General features: G+C 47.6%; 1 protein-coding gene across 1 annotated transcript in view; it reads right to left on the reverse strand.

The window, feature by feature from the left end:
• Positions 1 to 22,920, reverse strand: part of LOC106883007 (beta-1,3-galactosyl-O-glycosyl-glycoprotein beta-1,6-N-acetylglucosaminyltransferase 3) — a 63,110-nt gene extending 40,190 nt beyond the window's left edge. The window contains exon 1 of the mRNA XM_052975981.2: positions 22,493 to 22,920. The gene's annotated coding sequence lies outside the window, so the exon portion shown is untranslated. The remainder of the gene's footprint in view (positions 1 to 22,492) is intronic.
• Between the last annotated feature and the right edge of the window lie 564 nt (positions 22,921 to 23,484).

The raw sequence follows: 23,484 nt of genomic DNA on the forward strand, positions 1-23,484 counted from the left end.
GCCCGGGTGGCGGAGGCGCAGCGGGGTAACAGAGCCACCATCCGGTCTCTGGTAGACGAACAGGGGCGCGAATTGCTCGAGCCGAGCAAGATGTGCGAGGCGTTTCAGCGGCATTTTGCCCGACTGTTCGGGAGGAGTGGCGAGCGAGAAGGCAGGGTGGACTTTAGTGCCTACCTGCACAGCTTGCCACGACTCTCGGCAAGAGAGGCGGAGTGCTGCGAAGGGGTCATCACGGCGGAGGAGGTGAGGGACGCGATGGCGGGTTGCTCGACGGACAAATCTCCGGGTTTGGATGGTCTGCCCTACGAGCTTTACAACTGTATGCCAGACTTGTTTGGAGAAGTCTTGGCGGTCGTGTACTGCAACTGGCAGCAGAACGGGAGCATTCCCGGTTTTGTGAGCCGAGGAGCGGTAACGCTGCTGAAGAAAGATCCAAACAAGGGGGACGCCATAGATAACTTTAGGCCCATCACTCTGCTCAATGCAGACATGAAAATTTTGGCCAAGGTGTTAGCCAAGCGGTTGGCGTTTGTCATCGAGAAACTGGTCGGCACGGAGCAGACGTGCGCCGTGCCGGGCCGGAGCATCCATGACAACCTCCATCTGATGCGCTACATCATAGAGAGGGTAGTTAAGGAACCTGGCATGGGTGGGGCCCTGATCAATTTGGATCAATCGAAAGCTTTCGATAGGGTAGACCATCGATACTTGGAGGCCGTCCTCGAAGCGGCCGGCTTCGGTCCCGTTTTCCGCGGCTGGATGACTGCCTTGTACACAGGCATCCGTTCGGTTGTTCGCGTCAATGGACGTCTATCGGGACCCTTCGACATTGCACGTTCGGTTCGTCAGGGATGCCCCCTGTCGCCGCTCCTGTACGTATTGACTCTCGAGCCACTACTGCGGAAGCTGGCGACGCTGAGGGGCATCCCGCGAGAACTGGGGTGCGGGACGAGCGTGTCGGCATACGCGGACGACGTCACCGTCATAGCGTCTAGCCACGAGCACATCGAGCTTGTCGGCGAGACGCTGAAAGACTACGAAGCGGTGACGGGAGCGAAAATCAACCGGGATAAGTCGGTGGGTTTGCTGCTCGGCACCTGGAGAAGCAAGCCCATACCGTCCGGCAGCGCCTCAGTAGTGGGACGCTGGACGGACGGTCCGGTCAAGTTGCTCGGAGTCTGGTTCGGTCCGGACCTGCAAACGGAGAAGAACTGGGACGAGATAACGAGTAGGGTGGCCACTCTCTGCCGGCAATGGTCCGAGAGGAAGCTGTCCCTAAAAGGTCGGGCGGAGGTGGCGAACGCGTACATCGCGTCCGTCATCGAATACCGCCTGACCGTCGTGCCTTGTCCCGATCGCGCCATCACCGAAATGGAGCGCATCCTCTTCCGCTTTTTGTGGAAAGGAAGCGTTCCGATGGTGAGGCGATCCGTTTGTTGCCAACACCCGCTGAAAGGAGGGCTGGGCATGCCGTGGTTGATGATGCGCAGACATGCGCTGAGACTGCGACATCTCCGGCTCTACGTAGACGACGGTGAGCAGGTGTGGTCGCCGTTTGTGCGACGCGCTTTCCCGCAGCTCGTCTCCATGACCGAGCTGCAGTCGTGGATCAAAAAGAGGCCGAGGAATGGCGAATGGCACCGTGAGTGTCGCGTTGCTCTGCAACAACTTTGCCGTCCCGGGTCGACCTTGAGCGGCTGCATCACAACGAAGTCATTCTATAGGGGATTAGTGGAGGGCAGGTACGACGACGATCTCGGGGCGAACCTGGGCGTCGACGAGGAATACCTGACCCGCCTGTTCAGGACGACTTTCGGGCCGGGACCTATGGACAACTTCCAGAGATCCCTGGCCTGGCAGTGTTACCGAGAGGCGCTACCCGTTCGGGATAAGCTCTATAGACACGGCTCGCGAAATGTGGGGCCGACCTGCCCGAGATGCGGTCAGAGCGATGAAACCGTTCTGCACGCACTCGTGCAGTGTCCAACCATTTCGGAGCTGTGGGCTTATGTCGAACGACTGCTGTCGCGTGTGGGACGAGTCGGTTTATCAACCGAGTCTATCGTCAATATCGTCACGCCTCCTTCCTTTAAACGGGAAGGAAGAGCTGTATTTATCGTACTTGTGGCTATGGCCAAAGAATGCATCTGGTGGACGCGTCTGAAAGGATTAGAGACAAATACTTTCCTCTCTGGTCAATCTCTCATCAACTTTTTCAAGTATCACTTGAAAAGGAAGGTGAGAGTAGAGAGGCAAGTGTTGTCTAGCAAATGTTTCGAAAAAAGATGGATACATGTAGCAAGAATGGCACGTATAAATGACGAAGCCACCTTGACCATGATTCTATAAAACGTTTTAAAATTTTGTAAACAGAGAAATTTTATTTAACAAACTGTGACGCTAAAGACCGAGGTTACCGTGGTCTTTTCGTAGGTTTTTCTTTCCACGGATAACCTCCCCATTTATTGGGAATTTTTTGTATTATTTCGTATTTTTTGTAAATACCCCAAACGTTTTGCGATGTTTTTTTTGTTTTTTTTTTTTTTTTTTTTTTTTTTTTTTTCTTTTCATCGTTGTCCCCACTTTTGTTTTTTTTTCTGCTTTGATTTCGACCCCCTCGAAAAGAAAAACTCTACATTTGTATTTTGTCCCCTCTGTGTTGAGCCCTGTGTGGCTAATAAAGAAACCTATCTATCTATCTATCTATCTATCTATCTATCTATCTATCTATCTGTGTGTCTGTGTGTCTGTCTATCTATCTATCTATCTATCTATCTCTTCTCACGGACGTGCTGTCACATCGGCTGCGAAGGTAAACGTTTATTTGACCTTTTACTGTCCACATTTTGTTGGAATTTTTAAATAATTTTGTTGCGAAGCACCTAGGCTTCATTTGTGTGTATTTTCAAGGGCAGGAATTGACCCCCAGGGGCAGTTTCGGCCCTAGCAAAATACAAAAATTTCCTTCTTGACATTTGAAAAATGTCGAGAAACATAATTTTGGAACGCTTGTCTTGTTCTTTTGACAAGCATTTCCCGAGGCTTCAGATGCCAGAAGAGAAAAAAGAACAGAATAGCGCGTGCTCATGCAGTGACACGAACGCAGTTGCTATAAACGTCACAAAGACTGTGAGTACAGCTACTAACAGCCCTCTCACCACCACCACCACCACCACCACCACCAACACCAACAACAAAAACAAAACTGTAACCAAGGTTACAAAACCATGCGTGAAAACCGTCACAAATGTCTCTGACGTAAGCACCACTGCTGCTGACGCCATCATCACCACCACCAACGACAACAACAACAACAACAACAACAACAGCAACAACGACAACAACAACAACAACAGCAACAACAAGGAAGTAAAGTTATCGGCCGTCAGCAATGACACCATCACCTGTTCAACAAACTCTGCTGCCACTACCACCACCTTTGAACCAGGCAGTACATACACCAACATAAAGAAAAATATCCAGAAGAACATGTCCGCCAGCACAACAAAAACAAATTTCGCAAATGCTCTAAAGGAAAAAAGAACAACAGTGACATTCACACAAAAACAAATAAAAGACACAAAATCCCTTCTTACGAAAGAAGGAGATGATGTCAGAATAAACATCCCAAAAGATATTATAGAAATGAAAAACAAAAAGTGCATCATTTATAAACTGGTAAACACAAAAACCAGACGTGTAGAAAATGTTAGCACAGATAAAATTGAAGTTTGTCTTAGAAAAATTTGGCCTTATCAGAATCATGTCACTTGGGGAAGGAAATTTGGAACGGTGCAAGTAAGGTTTCTGGATGAAAATTTAGCTAAACAATTTTCGACACTCTCTCTCCGCACAGATGACTTGGTAATGATACCGAGTTATCTAGGACAGAGAGTGACCAAAGTTATGATAAAAAATGTGCCATCGGAGGTGGACACCCAATGGCTGATATCGGCCGTGTGCCTGGAAATGGAGGAGGCAAATATTTTGGAGATTACGGTCGGAGAGGAAAAGAACTGGGGAGGGAAAAATCTAGAAATCCTTCTCCACATCACGGAGGAGGCTTCACAGAAAATTCCTCCAAACATTAGATTGGCAGAGGACCACAAGCTGTATGTGGTGGTAGAGGGCAGGCGACCTCGCTGTTACCTATGCAACAGCGAAGCATATCTGAAAAAGGACTGCCCTCTGGCCGCTAAACAAAAACAACAACAACAACAACAACAACAACAACAACAACAACAACAGAAGCAACTACCAAATACCCCCAACAGAAAAACCTTACTACCAACACCACCAGCAACGCAAAAAACAACAACAGAAATATCAGCAATAACCACAACAGAAAAGACAACAGAAACTGCAAAAACAGAAGAAAAAAAAGAAAATTCCAAGACTGCCTCTCCCTCCCCCATATCACATACACCACACATAAATAACAAGGAGCCAACATCAATAAAAACAGCAACACAAACATTCACAGAAACACACACAGACGCACAAAATTTGCCGTTACCTCTTTCTGACTCCTCAGATCTCCCATCATCCGATGAAGAGAGTGGGGAGGAGTGGAAAATAGCTACGAAAGGAAAGAGGAAGCGCAGTAAGAAGAAAACAAAACAAAATGCAAACACAAACAAAGCAGGGAGATTCACATCTCCCGAAAATACTACTAACACCAATAGTAATATAAAAAAAACAATGCTAACAGCAATAGACAGTACAAACACAGAGTTGATGAATTACATCAACTCTAAAACAAACATCACAAATAACGACATCAAAACCAACAACCACCCACGTACAACACCGCCAAAACACATTAAAATTATTCATGTAACACCAGCATTACACAACACAATAAAATCCCTCTACCCCAACTCGGTAGGGGGATTCCAGAAATATTTGTGCAAGAAATTGTACAATAGCCTCCTTGGTGAAAAATCCAAGGAGGAAACAAAACTTTCTAACGGCAAGTAATACTCTGTTCTTTTGTTTTGTGCTTTAAAGCACACGTATAAATAGAATCATGGTGAAGATTGGTTGTGTGAATGTGCGTGGCTTAGGGTCCCCTTGGAAACAAGGGTACCTCTTAAATGACATCAAGTCACACAATTTGGATATCATAGGCATTAGTGAGACCAGACTCCATGAACCGCGCGCCCTAAAGTCCATGTTTGGCGGACAGTTTAACATTTATTTTTCTCCCTGTCTGCCGAGGATGGGCGGTAGTGGCACGGCGGTTCTTTTTCGCAAGAGTCTGGATCTCCAAGTAAAGACGATATTTACGGACCCGGAGGGTAGACTGGTTGTCCTAGATGTGGACGGCAGCGATGGAGGCGCTTTTCGGTTGCTGGCAGTTTATGTGCCTCCTTTAACAGGTCGGTCGGACTTCTTTCGACGTCTAGAAGTATTCCTGGGAACGTCTCGTCCCTTACTTTTAGTGGGGGATTGGAATGCTACCTTGGACACGCATCTAGACTACGTGGGGAGTGACAAAAGTAGAAGGGGATGCAAAGGCCTCATAGACCTGCTCAGACGCTTCCAGTTGTCTGACAGGTACCGACTCGACCACCCAAATGTGCCAACGTGGACTTGGAGCAACCGCATTGGGTCGTCGAGATCGTATCTAGATAGGATAGTGTGTAGGACAAGAGATAGAGATAGTTTAGGATGTCCACAGTTCCACATAGTCAGCTACACGGATCACAAACTTGTGACGTGTACGCTAGACATAGATAAGGCACATAGGCAGGGTCCCGGTTACTGGAAACTAAACGCGTCTTTCCCGTCGAGACAGGTTTTCAGAGACCGGATTAGCACGTTAGTAAAGAGGGCTTTGACGGGAGCCATCGTCAACAACAAATGGTGGTTTGCCCTCAAGAGAGCAGTGAGGGCGGAAGCAATAAGGTATAGCAGGGCACTAGCTGTAGAGAGGAACAGAGAAGAGGGGGAGCTAGTGATAAAGTTAGAAGAGGCATTGCGAAGTGGCATCGCATCCGACGTTTTAGCGGCGAGGTTGGCCCTCGACCAACACTTCAATGCTAAACACGAAGGGTGTGCTGTCAGGGCAAGGATGCGTGCTCTGAGGAATGAAGGTGTTGGAGCCGCACGAGAGGCCCGGGTGGCGGAGGCGCAGCGGGGTAACAGAGCCACCATCCGGTCTCTGGTAGACGAACAGGGGCGCGAATTGCTCGAGCCGAGCAAGATGTGCGAGGCGTTTCAGCGGCATTTTGCCCGACTGTTCGGGAGGAGTGGCGAGCGAGAAGGCAGGGTGGACTTTAGTGCCTACCTGCACAGCTTGCCACGACTCTCGGCAAGAGAGGCGGAGTGCTGCGAAGGGGTCATCACGGCGGAGGAGGTGAGGGACGCGATGGCGGGTTGCTCGACGGACAAATCTCCGGGTTTGGATGGTCTGCCCTACGAGCTTTACAACTGTATGCCAGACTTGTTTGGAGAAGTCTTGGCGGTCGTGTACTGCAACTGGCAGCAGAACGGGAGCATTCCCGGTTTTGTGAGCCGAGGAGCGGTAACGCTGCTGAAGAAAGATCCAAACAAGGGGGACGCCATAGATAACTTTAGGCCCATCACTCTGCTCAATGCAGACATGAAAATTTTGGCCAAGGTGTTAGCCAAGCGGTTGGCGCTTGTCATCGAGAAACTGGTCGGCACGGAGCAGACGTGCGCCGTGCCGGGCCGGAGCATCCATGACAACCTCCATCTGATGCGCTACATCATAGAGAGGGTAGTTAAGGAACCTGGCATGGGTGGGGCCCTGATCAATTTGGATCAATCCAAAGCTTTCGATAGGGTAGACCATCGATACTTGGAGGCCGTCCTCGAAGCGGCCGGCTTCGGTCCCGTTTTCCGCGGCTGGATGGCTGCCTTGTACACAGGCATCCGTTCGGTTGTTCGCGTCAATGGACGTCTATCGGGACCCTTCGACATTGCACGTTCGGTTCGTCAGGGATGCCCCCTGTCGCCGCTCCTGTACGTATTGACTATCGAGCCACTACTGCGGAAGCTGGCGACGCTGAGGGGCATCCCGCGAGAACTGGGGTGCGGGACGAGCGTGTCGGCATACGCGGACGACGTCACCGTCATAGCGTCTAGCCACGAGCACATCGAGCTTGTCGGCGAGACGCTGAAAGACTACGAAGCGGTGACGGGAGCGAAAATCAACCGGGATAAGTCGGTGGGTTTGCTGCTCGGCACCTGGAGAAGCAAGCCCATACCGTCCGGCAGCGCCTCAGTAGTGGGACGCTGGACGGACGGTCCGGTCAAGTTGCTCGGAGTCTGGTTCGGTCCGGACCTGCAAACGGAGAAGAACTGGGACGAGATAACGAGTAGGGTGGCCACTCTCTGCCGGCAATGGTCCGAGAGGAAGCTGTCCCTAAAAGGTCGGGCGGAGGTGGCGAACGCGTACATCGCGTCCGTCATCGAATACCGCCTGACCGTTGTGCCTTGTCCCGATCGCGCCATCACCGAAATGGAGCGCATCCTCTTCCGCTTTTTGTGGAAAGGAAGCGTTCCGATGGTGAGGCGATCCGTTTGTTGCCAACACCCGCTGAAAGGAGGGCTGGGCATGCCGTGGTTGATGATGCGCAGACATGCGCTGAGACTGCGACATCTCCGGCTCTACGTAGACGACGGTGAGCAGGTGTGGTCGCCGTTTGTGCGACGCGCTTTCCCGCAGCTCGTCTCCATGACCGAGCTGCAGTCGTGGATCAAAAAGAGGCCGAGGAATGGCGAATGGCACCGTGAGTGTCGCGTTGCTCTGCAACAACTTTGCCGTCCCGGGTCGACCTTGAGCGGCGGCATCACAACGAAGTCATTCTATAGGGGATTAGTGGAGGGCAGGTACGACGACGATCTCGGGGCGAACCTGGGCGTCGACGAGGAATACCTGACCCGCCTGTTCAGGACGACTTTCGGGCCGGGACCTATGGACAACTTCCAGAGATCCCTGGCCTGGCAGTGTTACCGAGAGGCGCTACCCGTTCGGGATAAGCTCTATAGACACGGCTCGCGAAATGTGGGGCCGACCTGCCCGAGATGCGGTCAGAGCGATGAAACCGTTCTGCACGCACTCGTGCAGTGTCCAACCATTTCGGAGCTGTGGGCTTATGTCGAACGACTGCTGTCGCGTGTGGGACGAGTCGGTTTATCAACCGAGTCTATCGTCAATATCGTCACGCCTCCTTCCTTTAAACGGGAAGGAAGAGCTGTATTTATCGTACTTGTGGCTATGGCCAAAGAATGCATCTGGTGGACGCGTCTGAAAGGATTAGAGACAAATACTTTCCTCTCTGGTCAATCTCTCATCAACTTTTTCAAGTATCACTTGAAAAGGAAGGTGAGAGTAGAGAGGCAAGTGTTGTCTAGCAAATGTTTCGAAAAAAGATGGATACATGTAGCAAGAATGGCACGTATAAATGACGAAGCCACCTTGACCATGATTCTATAAAACGTTTTAAAATTTTGTAAACAAGGAAATTTTAATTAACAAACTGTGACGCTAAAGACCGAGGTTACCGTGGTCTTTTCGTAGGTTTTTCTTTCCACGGATAACCTCCCCATTTATTGGGAATTTTTTGTATTATTTCGTATTTTTTGTAAATACCCCAAACGTTTTGCGAAGTTTTTTTTTTTTTTTTTTTTTTTTTTTCATCGTTGTCCCCACTTTTGTTTTTTTTCTGCTTTGTTTTCGACCCCCTCGAAAAGAAAAACTCTACATTTGTATTTTGTCCCCTCTGTGTTGAGCCCTGTGTGGCTAATAAAGAAACCTATCTATCTATCTATCTGTGTGTCTGTGTGTCTGTCTATCTATCTATCTATCTATCTATCTCTTCTCACGGACGTGCTGTCACATCGGCTGCGAAGGTAAACGTTTATTTGACCTTTTACTGTCCACATTTTGTTGGAATTTTTAAATAATTTTGTTGCGAAGCACCTAGGCTTCATTTGTGTGTATTTTCAAGGGCAGGAATTGACCCCCAGGGGCAGTTTCGGCCCTAGCAAAATACAAAAATTTCCTTCTTGACATTTGAAAAATGTCGAGAAACATAATTTTGGAACGCTTGTCTTGTTCTTTTGACAAGCATTTCCCGAGGCTTCAGATGCCAGAAGAGAAAAAAGAACAGAATAGCGCGTGCTCATGCAGTGACACGAACGCAGTTGCTATAAACGTCACAAAGACTGTGAGTACAGCTACTAACAGCCCTCTCACCACCACCACCACCACCACCACCACCAACACCAACAACAAAAACAAAACTGTAACCAAGGTTACAAAACCATGCGTGAAAACCGTCACAAATGTCTCTGACGTAAGCACCACTGCTGCTGACGCCATCATCACCACCACCAACGACAACAACAACAACAACAACAACAACAGCAACAACGACAACAACAACAACAACAGCAACAACAAGGAAGTAAAGTTATCGGCCGTCAGCAATGACACCATCACCTGTTCAACAAACTCTGCTGCCACTACCACCACCTTTGAACCAGGCAGTACATACACCAACATAAAGAAAAATATCCAGAAGAACATGTCCGCCAGCACAACAAAAACAAATTTCGCAAATGCTCTAAAGGAAAAAAGAACAACAGTGACATTCACACAAAAACAAATAAAAGACACAAAATCCCTTCTTACGAAAGAAGGAGATGATGTCAGAATTAACATCCCAAAAGATATTATAGAAATGAAAAACAAAAAGTGCATCATTTATAAACTGGTAAACACAAAAACCAGACGTGTAGAAAATGTTAGCACAGATAAAATTGAAGTTTGTCTTAGAAAAATTTGGCCTTATCAGAATCATGTCACCTGGGGAAGGAAATTTGGAACGGTGCAAGTAAGGTTTCTGGATGAAAATTTAGCTAAACAATTTTCGACACTCTCTCTCCGCACAGATGACTTGGTAATGATACCGAGTTATCTAGGACAGAGAGTGACCAAAGTTATGATAAAAAATGTGCCATCGGAGGTGGACACCCAATGGCTGATATCGGCCGTGTGCCTGGAAATGGAGGAGGCAAATATTTTGGAGATTACGGTCGGAGAGGAAAAGAACTGGGGAGGGAAAAATCTGGAAATCCTTCTCCACATCACGGAGGAGGCTTCACAGAAAATTCCTCCAAACATTAGATTGGCAGAGGACCACAAGCTGTATGTGGTGGTAGAGGGCAGGCGACCTCGCTGTTACCTATGCAACAGCGAAGCACATCTGAAAAAGGACTGCCCTCTGGCCGCTAAACAAAAACAACAACAACAACAACAACAACAACAACAACAACAGAAGCAACTACCAAATACCCCGAACAGAAAAACCTTACTGCCAACACCACCAGCAACGCAAAAAACAACAACAGAAATATCAGCAATAACCACAACAGAAAAGACAACAGAAACTGCAAAAACAGAAGAAAAAAAAGAAAATTCCAAGACTGCCTCTCCCTCCCCCATATCACATACACCACACACAAATAACAATCAGCCAACATCAATAAAAACAGCAACACAAACATTCACAGAAACACACACAGACGCACAAAATTTGCCGTTACCTCTTTCTGACTCCTCAGATCTCCCATCATCCGATGAAGAGAGTGGGGAGGAGTGGAAAATAGCTACGAAAGGAAAGAGGAAGCGCAGTAAGAAGAAAACAAAACAAAATGCAAACACAAACAAAGCAGGGAGATTCACATCTCCCGAAAATACTACTAACACCAATAGTAATATAAAAAAAACAATGCTAACAGCAATAGACAGTACAAACACAGAGTTGATGAATTACATCAACTCTAAAACAAACATCACAAATAACGACATCAAAACCAACAACCACCCACGTACAACACCGCCAAAACACATTAAAATTATTCATGTAACACCAGCATTACACAACACAATAAAATCCCTCTACCCCAACTCGGTAGGGGGATTCCAGAAATATTTGTGCAAGAAATTGTACAATAGCCTCCTTGGTGAAAAATCCAAGGAGGAAACAAAACTTTCTAACGGCAAGTAACACTCTGTTCTTTTGTTTTGTGCTTTAAAGCACACGTATAAATAGAATCATGGTGAAGATTGGTTGTGTGAATGTGCGTGGCTTAGGGTCCCCTTGGAAACAAGGGTACCTCTTAAATGACATCAAGTCACACAATTTGGATATCATAGCCATTAGTGAGACCAGACTCCATGAACCGCGGGCCCTAAAGTCCATGTTTGGCGGACAGTTTAACATTTATTTTTCTCCCTGTCTGCCGAGGATGGGCGGTAGTGGCACGGCGGTTCTTTTTCGCAAGAGTCTGGATCTCCAAGTAAAGACGATATTTACGGACCCGGAGGGTAGACTGGTTGTCCTAGATGTGGACGGCAGCGATGGAGGCGCTTTTCGGTTGCTGGCAGTTTATGTGCCTCCTTTAACAGGTCGGTCAGACTTCTTTCGACGTCTAGAAGTATTCCTGGGAACGTCTCGTCCCTTACTTTTAGTGGGGGATTGGAATGCTACCTTGGACACGCATCTAGACTACGTGGGGAGTGACAAAAGTAGAAGGGGATGCAAAGGCCTCATAGACCTGCTCAGACGCTTCCAGTTGTCTGACAGGTACCGACTCGACCACCCAAATGTGCCAACGTGGACTTGGAGCAACCGCATTGGGTCGTCGAGATCGTATCTAGATAGGATAGTGTGTAGGACAAGAGATAGAGATAGTTTAGGATGTCCACAGTTCCACATAGTCAGCTACACGGATCACAAACTTGTGACGTGTACGCTAGACTTAGATAAGGCACATAGGCAGGGTCCCGGTTACTGGAAACTAAACGCGTCTTTCCCGTCGAGACAGGTTTTCAGAGACCGGATTAGCACGTTAGTAAAGAGGGCTTTGACGGGAGCCATCGTCAACAACAAATGGTGGTTTGCCCTCAAGAGAGCAGTGAGGGCGGAAACAATAAGGTATAGCAGGGCACTAGCTGTAGAGAGGAACAGAGAAGAGGGGGAGCTAGTGATAAAGTTAGAAGAGGCATTGCGAAGTGGCATCGCATCCGACGTTTTAGCGGCGAGGTTGGCCCTCGACCAACACTTCAATGCTAAACACGAAGGGTGTGCTGTCAGGGCAAGGATGCGTGCTCTGAGGAATGAAGGTGTTGGAGCCGCACGAGAGGCCCGGGTGGCGGAGGCGCAGCGGGGTAACAGAGCCACCATCCGGTCTCTGGTAGACGAACAGGGGCGCGAATTGCTCGAGCCGAGCAAGATGTGCGAGGCGTTTCAGCGGCATTTTGCCCGACTTTTCGGGAGGAGTGGCGAGCGAGAAGGCAGGGTGGACTTTAGTGCCTACCTGCACAGCTTGCCACGACTCTCGGCAAGAGAGGCGGAGTGCTGCGAAGGGGTCATCACGGCGGAGGAGGTGAGGGACGCGATGGCGGGTTGCTCGACGGACAAATCTCCGGGTTTGGATGGTCTGCCCTACGAGCTTTACAACTGTATGCCAGACTTGTTTGGAGAAGTCTTGGCGGTCGTGTACTGCAACTGGCAGCAGAACGGGAGCATTCCCGGTTTTGTGAGCCGAGGAGCGGTAACGCTGCTGAAGAAAGATCCAAACAAGGGGGACGCCATAGATAACTTTAGGCCCATCACTCTGCTCAATGCAGACATGAAAATTTTGGCCAAGGTGTTAGCCAAGCGGTTGGCGCTTGTCATCGAGAAACTGGTCGGCACGGAGCAGACGTGCGCCGTGCCGGGCCGGAGCATCCATGACAACCTCCATCTGATGCGCTACATCATAGAGAGGGTAGTTAAGGAACCTGGCATGGGTGGGGCCCTGATCAATTTGGATCAATCCAAAGCTTTCGATAGGGTAGACCATCGATACTTGGAGGCCGTCCTCGAAGCGGCCGGCTTCGGTCCCGTTTTCCGCGGCTGGATGGCTGCCTTGTACACAGGCATCCGTTCGGTTGTTCGCGTCAATGGACGTCTATCGGGACCCTTCGACATTGCACGTTCGGTTCGTCAGGGATGCCCCCTGTCGCCGCTCCTGTACGTATTGACTCTCGAGCCACTACTGCGGAAGCTGGCGACGCTGAGGGGCATCCCGCGAGAACTGGGGTGCGGGACGAGCGTGTCGGCATACGCGGACGACGTCACCGTCATAGCGTCTAGCCACGAGCACATCGAGCTTGTCGGCGAGACGCTGAAAGACTACGAAGCGGTGACGGGAGCGAAAATCAACCGGGATAAGTCGGTGGGTTTGCTGCTCGGCACCTGGAGAAGCAAGCCCATACCGTCCGGCAGCGCCTCAGTAGTGGGACGCTGGACGGACGGTCCGGTCAAGTTGCTCGGAGTCTGGTTCGGTCCGGACCTGCAAACGGAAAGAACTGGGACGAGATAACGAGTAGGGTGGCCACTCTCTGCCGGCAATGGTCCGAGAGGAAGCTGTCCCTAAAAGGTCGGGCGGAGGTAGCGAACGCGTACATCGCGTCCGTCATCGAATACCGCCTGACCGTCGTGCCTTGTCCCGATCGCGCCATCACCGAAATGGAGCGCATCCTCTTCCGCTTTTTGTGGAAAGGAAGCGTTCCGATGGTGAGGCGATCCGTTTGTTGCCAACACCCGCTGAAAGGAGGGCTGGGCATGCCGTGGTTGATGATGCGCAGACATGCGCTGAGACTGCGACATCTCCGGCTCTACGTAGACGACGGTGAGCAGGTGTGGTCGCCGTTTGTGCGACGCGCTTTCCCGCAGCTCGTCTCCATGACCGAGCTGCAGTCGTGGATCAAAAAGAGGCCGAGGAATGGCGAATGGCACCGTGAGTGTCGCGTTGCTCTGCAACAACTTTGCCGTCCCGGGTCGACCTTGAGCGGCTGCATCACAACGAAGTCATTCTATAGGGGATTAGTGGAGGGCAGGTACGACGACGATCTCGGGGCGAACCTGGGCGTCGACGAGGAATACCTGACCCGCCTGTTCAGGACGACTTTCGGGCCGGGACCTATGGACAACTTCCAGAGATCCCTGGCCTGGCAGTGTTACCGAGAGGCGCTACCCGTTCGGGATAAGCTCTATAGACACGGCTCGCGAAATGTGGGGCCGACCTGCCCGAGATGCGGTCAGAGCGATGAAACCGTTCTGCACGCACTCGTGCAGTGTCCAACCATTTCGGAGCTGTGGGCTTATGTCGAACGACTGCTGTCGCGTGTGGGACGAGTCGGTTTATCAACCGAGTCTATCGTCAATATCGTCACGCCTCCTTCCTTTAAACGGGAAGGAAGAGCTGTATTTATCGTACTTGTGGCTATGGCCAAAGAATGCATCTGGTGGACGCGTCTGAAAGGATTAGAGACAAATACTTTCCTCTCTGGTCAATCTCTCATCAACTTTTTCAAGTATCACTTGAAAAGGAAGGTGAGAGTAGAGAGGCAAGTGTTGTCTAGCAAATGTTTCGAAAAAAGATGGATACATGTAGCAAGAATGGCACGTATAAATGACGAAGCCACCTTGACCATGATTCTATAAAACGTTTTAAAATTTTGTAAACAGAGAAATTTTATTTAACAAACTGTGACGCTAAAGACCGAGGTTACCGTGGTCTTTTCGTAGGTTTTTCTTTCCACGGATAACCTCCCCATTTATTGGGAATTTTTTGTATTATTTCGTATTTTTTGTAAATACCCCAAACGTTTTGCGATGTTTTTTTTTTTTTTTTATTTTTTTTTTTTCTTTTCATCGTTGTCCCCACTTTTGTTTTTTTTTTCTGCTTTGATTTCGACCCCCTCGAAAAGAAAAACTCTACATTTGTATTTTGTCCCCTCTGTGTTGAGCCCTGTGTGGCTAATAAAGAAACCTATCTATCTTTCTATCTGTGTGTCTGTGTGTCTGTCTATCTATCTATCTATCTATCTATCTCTTCTCACGGACGTGCTGTCACATCGGCTGCGAAGGTAAACGTTTATTTGACCATTTACTGTCCACATTTTGTTGGGATTTTTAAATAATTTTGTTGCGAAGCACCTAGGCTTCATTTGTGTGTATTTTCAAGGGCAGGAATTGACCCCCAGGGGCAGTTTCGGCCCTAGCAAAATACAAAAATTTCCTTCTTGACATTTGAAAAATGTCGAGAAACATAATTTTGGAACGCTTGTCTTGTTCTTTTGACAAGCATTTCCCGAGGCTTCAGATGCCAGAAGAGAAAAAAGAACAGAATAGCGCGTGCTCATGCAGTGGCAGGAACGCAGTTGCTGTAAACGTCACAAAGACTGTGAGTACAGCTACTAACAGCCCTCTCACCACCACCACCACCACCACCACCACCACCAACACCAACAACAAAAACAAAACTGTAACCAAGGTTACAAAACCATGCGTGAAAACCGTCACAAATGTCTCTGACGTAAGCACCACTGCTGCTGACGCCATCATCACCACCACCAACGACAACAACAACAACAACAACAACAACAGCAACAACAACAACAACAACAACAACAGCAACAACAAGGAAGTAAAGTTATCGGCCGTCAGCAATGACACCATCACCTGTTCAACAAACTCTGCTGCCACTACCACCACCTTTGAACCAGGCAGTACATACACCAACATAAACAAAAATATCCAGAAGAACATGTCCGCCAGCACAACAAAAACAAATTTCGCAAATGCTCTAAAGGAAAAAAGAACAACAGTGACATTCACACAAAAACAAATAAAAGACACAAAATCCCTTCTTACGAAAGAAGGAGATGATGTCAGAATAAACATCCCAAAAGATATTATAGAAATGAAAAACAAAAAGTGCATCATTTATAAACTGGTAAACACAAAAACCAGACGTGTAGAAAATGTTAGCACAGATAAAATTGAAGTTTGTCTTAGAAAAATTTGGCCTTATCAGAATCATGTCACTTGGGGAAGGAAATTTGGAACGGTGCAAGTAAGGTTTCTGGATGAAAATTTAGCTAAACAATTTTCGACACTCTCTCTCCGCACAGATGACTTGGTAATGATACCGAGTTATCTAGGACAGAGAGTGACCAAAGTTATGATAAAAAATGTGCCATCGGAGGTGGACACCCAATGGCTGATATCGGCCGTGTGCCTGGAAATGGAGGAGGCAAATATTTTGGAGATTACGGTCGGAGAGGAAAAGAACTGGGGAGGGAAAAATCTAGAAATCCTTCTCCACATCACGGAGGAGGCTTCACAGAAAATTCCTCCAAACATTAGATTGGCAGAGGACCACAAGCTGTATGTGGTGGTAGAGGGCAGGCGACCTCGCTGTTACCTATGCAACAGCGAAGCACATCTGAAAAAGGACTGCCCTCTGGCCGCTAAACAAAAACAACAACAACAACAACAACAACAACAACAACAACAACAGAAGCAACTACCAAATACCCCCAACAGAAAAACCTTACTACCAACACCACCAGCAACGCAAAAAACAACAACAGAAATATCAGCAATAACCACAACAGAAAAGACAACAGAAACTGCAAAAACAGAAGAAAAAAAAGAAAATTCCAATACTGCCTCTCCCTCCCCCATATCACATACACCACACATAAATAACAAGCAGCCAACATCAATAAAAACAGCAACACAAACATTCACAGAAACACACACAGACGCACAAAATTTGCCGTTACCTCTTTCTGACTCCTCAGATCTCCCATCATCCGATGAAGAGAGTGGGGAGGAGTGGAAAATAGCTACGAAAGGAAAGAGGAAGCGCAGTAAGAAGAAAACAAAACAAAATGCAAACACAAACAAAGCAGGGAGATTCACATCTCCCGAAAATACTACTAACACCAATAGTAATATAAAAAAAACAATGCTAACAGCAATAGACAGTACAAACACAGAGTTGATGAATTACATCAACTCTAAAACAAACATCACAAATAACGATATCAAAACCAACAACCACCCACGTACAACACCGCCAAAACACATTAAAATTATTCATGTAACACCAGCATTACACAACACAATAAAATCCCTCTACCCCAACTCGGTAGGGGGATTCCAGAAATATTTGTGCAAGAAATTGTACAATAGCCTCCTTGGTGAAAAATCCAAGGAGGAAACAAAACTTTCTAACGGCAAGTAACACTCTGTTCTTTTGTTTTGTGCTTTAAAGCACACGTATAAATAGAATCATGGTGAAGATTGGTTGTGTGAATGTGCGTGGCTTAGGGTCCCCTTGGAAACAAGGGTACCTCTTAAATGACATCAAGTCACACAATTTGGATATCATAGCCATTAGTGAGACCAGACTCCATGAACCGCGGGCCCTAAAGTCCATGTTTGGCGGACAGTTTAACATTTATTTTTCTCCCTGTCTGCCGAGGATGGGCGGTAGTGGCACGGCGGTTCTTTTTCGCAAGAGTCTGGATCTCCAAGTAAAGACGATATTTACGGACCCGGAGGGTAGACTGGTTGTCCTAGATGTGGACGGCAGCGATGGAGGCGCTTTTCGGTTGCTGGCAGTTTATGTGCCTCCTTTAACAGGTCGGTCAGACTTCTTTCGACGTCTAGAAGTATTCCTGGGAACGTCTCGTCCCTTATTTTTAGTGGGGGATTGGAATGCTACCTTGGACACGCATCTAGACTACGTGGGGAGTGACAAAACTAGAAGGGGATGCAAAGGCCTCATAGACCTGCTCAGACGCTTCCAGTTGTCTGACAGGTACCGACTCGACCACCCAAATGTGCCAACGTGGACTTGGAGCAACCGCATTGGGTCGTCGAGATCGTATCTAGATAGGATAGTGTGTAGGACAAGAGATAGAGATAGTTTAGGATGTCCACAGTTCCACATAGTCAGCTACACGGATCACAAACTTGTGACGTGTACGCTAGACTTAGATAAGGCACATAGGCAGGGTCCCGGTTACTGGAAACTAAACGCGTCTTTCCCGTCGAGACAGGTTTTCAGAGACCGGATTAGCACGTTAGTAAAGAGGGCTTTGACGGGAGCCATCGTCAACAACAAATGGTGGTTTGCCCTCAAGAGAGCAGTGAGGGCGGAAGCAATAAGGTATAGCAGGGCACTAGCTGTAGAGAGGAACAGAGAAGAGGGGGAGCTAGTGATAAAGTTAGAAGAGGCATTGCGAAGTGGCATCGCATCCGACGTTTTAGCGGCGAGGTTGGCCCTCGACCAACACTTCAATGCTAAACACGAAGGGTGTGCTGTCAGGGCAAGGATGCGTGCTCTGAGGAATGAAGGTGTTGGAGCCGCACGAGAGGCCCGGATGGCGGAGGCGCAGCGGTGTAACAGAGCCACCATCCGGTCTCTGGTAGACGAACAGGGGCGCGAATTGCTCGAGCCGAGCAAGATGTGCGAAGCGTTTCAGCGGCATTTTGCCCGACTGTTCGGGAGGAGTGGCGAGCGAGAAGGCAGGGTGGACTTTAGTGCCTACCTGCACAGCTTGCCACGACTCTCGGCAAGAGAGGCGGAGTGCTGCGAAGGGGTCATCACGGTGGAGGAGGTGAGGGACGCGATGGCGGGTTGCTCGACGGACAAATCTCCGGGTTTGGATGGTCTGCCCTACGAGCTTTACAACTGTATGCCAGACTTGTTTGGAGAAGTCTTGGCGGTCGTGTACTGCAACTGGCAGCAGAACGGGAGCATTCCCGGTTTTGTGAGCCGAGGAGCGGTAACGCTGCTGAAGAAAGATCCAAACAAGGGGGACGCCATAGATAACTTTAGGCCCATCACTCTGCTCAATGCAGACATGAAAATTTTGGCCAAGGTGTTAGCCAAGCGGTTGGCGCTTGTCATCGAGAAACTGGTCGGCACGGAGCAGACGTGCGCCGTGCCGGGCCGGAGCATCCATGACAACCTCCATCTGATTCGCTACATCATAGAGAGGGTAGTTAAGGAACCTGGCATGGGTGGGGCCCTGATCAATTTGGATCAATCGAAAGCTTTCGATAGGGTAGACCATCGATACTTGGAGGCCGTCCTCGAAGCGGCCGGCTTCGGTCCCGTTTTCCGCGGCTGGATGGCTGCCTTGTACACAGGCATCCGTTCGGTTGTTCGCGTCAATGGACGTCTATCGGGACCCTTCGACATTGCACGTTCGGTTCGTCAGGGATGCCCCCTGTCGCCGCTCCTGTACGTATTGACTCTCGAGCCACTACTGCGGAAGCTGGCGACGCTGAGGGGCATCCCGCGAGAACTGGGGTGCGGGACGAGCGTGTCGGCATACGCGGACGACGTCACCGTCATAGCGTCTAGCCACGAGCACATTGAGCTTGTCGGCGAGACACTGAAAGACTACGAAGCGGTGACGGGAGCGAAAATCAACCGGGATAAGTCGGTGGGTTTGCTGCTCGGCACCTGGAGAAGCAAGCCCATACCGTCCGGCAGCGCCTCAGTAGTGGGACGCTGGACGGACGGTCCGGTCAAGTTGCTCGGAGTCTGGTTCGGTCCGGACCTGCAAACGGAGAAGAACTGGGACGAGATAACGAGTAGGGTGGCCACTCTCTGCCGGCAATGGTCCGAGAGGAAGCTGTCCCTAAAAGGTCGGGCGGAGGTGGCGAACGCGTACATCGCGTCCGTCATCGAATACCGCCTGACCGTTGTGCCTTGTCCCGATCGCGCCATCACCGAAATGGAACGCATCCTCTTCCGCTTTTTGTGGAAAGGAAGCGTTCCGATGGTGAGGCGATCCGTTTGTTGCCAACACCCGCTGAAAGGAGGGCTGGGCATGCCGTGGTTGATGATGCGCAGACATGCGCTGAGACTGCGACATCTCCGGCTCTACGTAGACGACGGTGAGCAGGTGTGGTCGCCGTTTGTGCGACGCGCTTTCCCGCAGCTCGTCTCCATGACCGAGCTGCAGTCGTGGATCAAAAAGAGGCCGAGGAATGGCGAATGGCACCGTGAGTGTCGCGTTGCTCTGCAACAACTTTGCCGTCCCGGGTCGACCTTGAGCGGCTGCATCACAACGAAGTCATTCTATAGGGGATTAGTGGAGGGCAGGTACGACGACGATCTCGGGGCGAACCTGGGCGTCGACGAGGAATACCTGACCCGCCTGTTCAGGACGACTTTCGGGCCGGGACCTATGGACAACTTCCAGAGATCCCTGGCCTGGCAGTGTTACCGAGAGGCGCTACCCGTTCGGGATAAGCTCTATAGACACGGCTCGCGAAATGTGGGGCCGACCTGCCCGAGATGCGGTCAGAGCGATGAAACCGTTCTGCACGCACTCGTGCAGTGTCCAACCATTTCGGAGCTGTGGGCTTATGTCGAACGACTGCTGTCGCGTGTGGGACGAGTCGGTTTATCAACCGAGTCTATCGTCAATATCGTCACGCCTCCTTCCTTTAAACGGGAAGGAAGAGCTGTATTTATCGTACTTGTGGCTATGGCCAAAGAATGCATCTGGTGGACGCGTCTGAAAGGATTAGAGACAAATACTTTCCTCTCTGGTCAATCTCTCATCAACTTTTTCAAGTATCACTTGAAAAGGAAGGTGAGAGTAGAGAGGCAAGTGTTGTCTAGCAAATGTTTCGAAAAAAGATGGATACATGTAGCAAGAATGGCACGTATAAATGACGAAGCCACCTTGACCATGATTCTATAAAACGTTTTAAAATTTTGTAAACAGAGAAATTTTATTTAACAAACTGTGACGCTAAAGACCGAGGTTACCGTGGTCTTTTCGTAGGTTTTTCTTTCCACGGATAACCTCCCCATTTATTGGGAATTTTTTGTATTATTTCGTATTTTTTGTAAATACCCCAAACGTTTTGCGATGTTTTTTTTTTTTTGTTTTTTTTTTTTTTCATCGTTGTCCCCACTTTTGTTTTTTTTTCTGCTTTGTTTTCGACCCCCTCGAAAAGAAAAACTCTACATTTGTATTTTGTCCCCTCTGTGTTGAGCCCTGTGTGGCTAATAAAGAAACCTATCTATCTATCTATCTATCTATCTATCTGTGTGTCTGTGTGTCTGTCTATCTATCTATCTATCTATCTATCTATCTATCTATCTATCTATCTATCTATCTATCAATCTATCTATCTATCTATCTGTGTGCGTGTGTGTGCATGTGTACATGTGTGTTTGTATGTGTGTGCATGCATACGTGTGTGTGTGTGTGTGTGTGTGTGTGTGTGTGTGTGCATGTGATATTTTGGGTTTTTTTTTTCTTTTTTGCAGATTTCCCTTAACAGTGTGTCCCCTTATCACAACAGTGCAAGAAGAAGGTCTGCCACATTTTCTTTGCTATTCAGGTAACTGCATGAGTGCAGGAGGAATTACCCTGTGCTGGGAAACCATCCAGGTGACAAACTGAATGACATTCCTCCTCCACTCCACTGCACACCACACCAGCACCCCTCCCTCATCCCATCCATCCATCCATCCAACATTTTTTGCTTGTTTTTGTTTCTCTCTTTTCTTGCTTGTCTTTTTTTGGGGGGGCCCTGACAAGATCTTTCATGAAGTACAATGCTAACATTCCTAACCCACCCTCGCACTGCAAAAACTGGGAGCATCTTTTCCTTTTTCTTCTCTCTTGGAGATTTTCTCGTGACTAAATAGAAGCGTTGGAGACACGAAGGCGCCATACAAATATAAAGAACAACTGGCTCTACAGGTAATTGATATATAACAATTGAGATGTGTGTATAATACATGCCATGATCAAACATGCATGCATAAATACATACAACAACAACAACAACAAATAAGAAGAAAAAGAAGAACAATAATAATAGATATATATGTATATATACATTGATCCATACATACATACATACATACATACATATATACATACATGCATACATACACACACACACACACACGCACACGCACACACGCACACATATATATATATACATACATACATACACATACACATATACACACATATTGTATATATGTATAGCTATAAATTTATGCATATGTATACATATATGCATATATGCATATGTACACATACACACAAACACACACATACACACACATACACACACAAGCACGCATATGCAGTGAAAGAGAGAACAACAAAGGGAGATCGACAATGTTTGCACACAAGTGTTAGTGATATATTCATAAGCATGCACATAGGTACACATGTATACATGTTCCGATCTAACATGCAAGTTATTCACACGCAGACAAGTGGACAAGCATTGTGACAGATAGACAGACAAGTAAATAGACAGGAAGGTTGTCAAGGAAATTACTTACTGACTGTCAGACAGGGAAGATAAACATATTCAAGTAGTCAAATGCGTTCTTTTAGCTTCACACGTTCCTGCATTTAATAATTGTGTATATGTGTGGTTGTGTATGTGTGCATGTGCATGTATATATATATGCATATATATATATATATATATATATATATATATATATATATATATATATATATATACACATAATGTTGAAAGATTTAAGAGGTCAAACAATGCAAATAGATTTTAAGATGAGAAAACGTAAACTAAAAGTAAGTTACCTGGTAATCTGTGGTCTTATATGTATCCAATATTTTGGGACATACAAGTCCCTTCTTCAGGGCTAAAAAGGAACTGTCCTTGGTAAGATGTTTTTTTTTTTTGTCGGAGATAAAATAATTCTATGATTATATTTGAATTTTGAAGCGTTTCTCTTCTTTGTGAATGTTAGTGATGTCCATTATTAACTTATCGCTCCAAAAATCAATTTTCATCTCTTTTCTAATACACGTCTCAGAAAAAGGGGAGGCACAGTAATGTGTGACATGCAACTAAAATTGAGCTCAGTAGTGAACTCTACAACCTACCCCAGTATCCAGAAAAGTACAATGTGAGACAGCAAACTCCAGATAGGTTACAGTTCAGAATATGAGCCAAATAATAGGAAAAAATAATAAGCAGAAAATAGGTGTGATATTCAAAGTTTTATCAGACTACATGTTTCAGTAAAATGCCAAAATAATTACATGAGGGTAGTAGAAACATCATGCAATTATGTATTCACCGCATCAGTGTTGCCCTATGAATGCAACAATGTCAAAGCTCCAGATATATACACTTTTTCTCCATTAAGCAAATGATCAACAAATTTGCATGACACATAAAATAGCAGACAAAGCATCACATCAAAGAGGTCCAAACAATGCTACACCTCTCTCAAAAGCAAAAGTACTATCAGAAAGAAAGAGAGGAAGAGAGAAAGAGAGAGGAGAGAAAGAGTGAGGGAGAGAGAAAGATAGGGAGGAAAGAGAGGAGGCGAGTTTGGGAAAAGAAAACATGTAAAATCATAAAAAGGAAAGAAGAATAAAATAAAAGGAGGAAGTGGAGTATCAAGGGCACTGATAGCAGGAAGTCAGCAGGCCATAAAACAGTTAAGGGCAGTCATAAAGATATAAATATACATCCAATACAAAGGACATTTGTGCTGTGTATGGAGAGGGTGCCATAGCTGAAAGAACCGCTGGTGATTGGTATGCCAAGTTCAAAAATGAAA

This window comes from Octopus bimaculoides, chromosome 23 (genome assembly GCF_046866305.1).
Source record: "Octopus bimaculoides isolate indiv1 chromosome 23, ASM4686630v1, whole genome shotgun sequence".
NCBI classification, from domain to species: domain Eukaryota; kingdom Metazoa; phylum Mollusca; class Cephalopoda; order Octopoda; family Octopodidae; genus Octopus; species Octopus bimaculoides.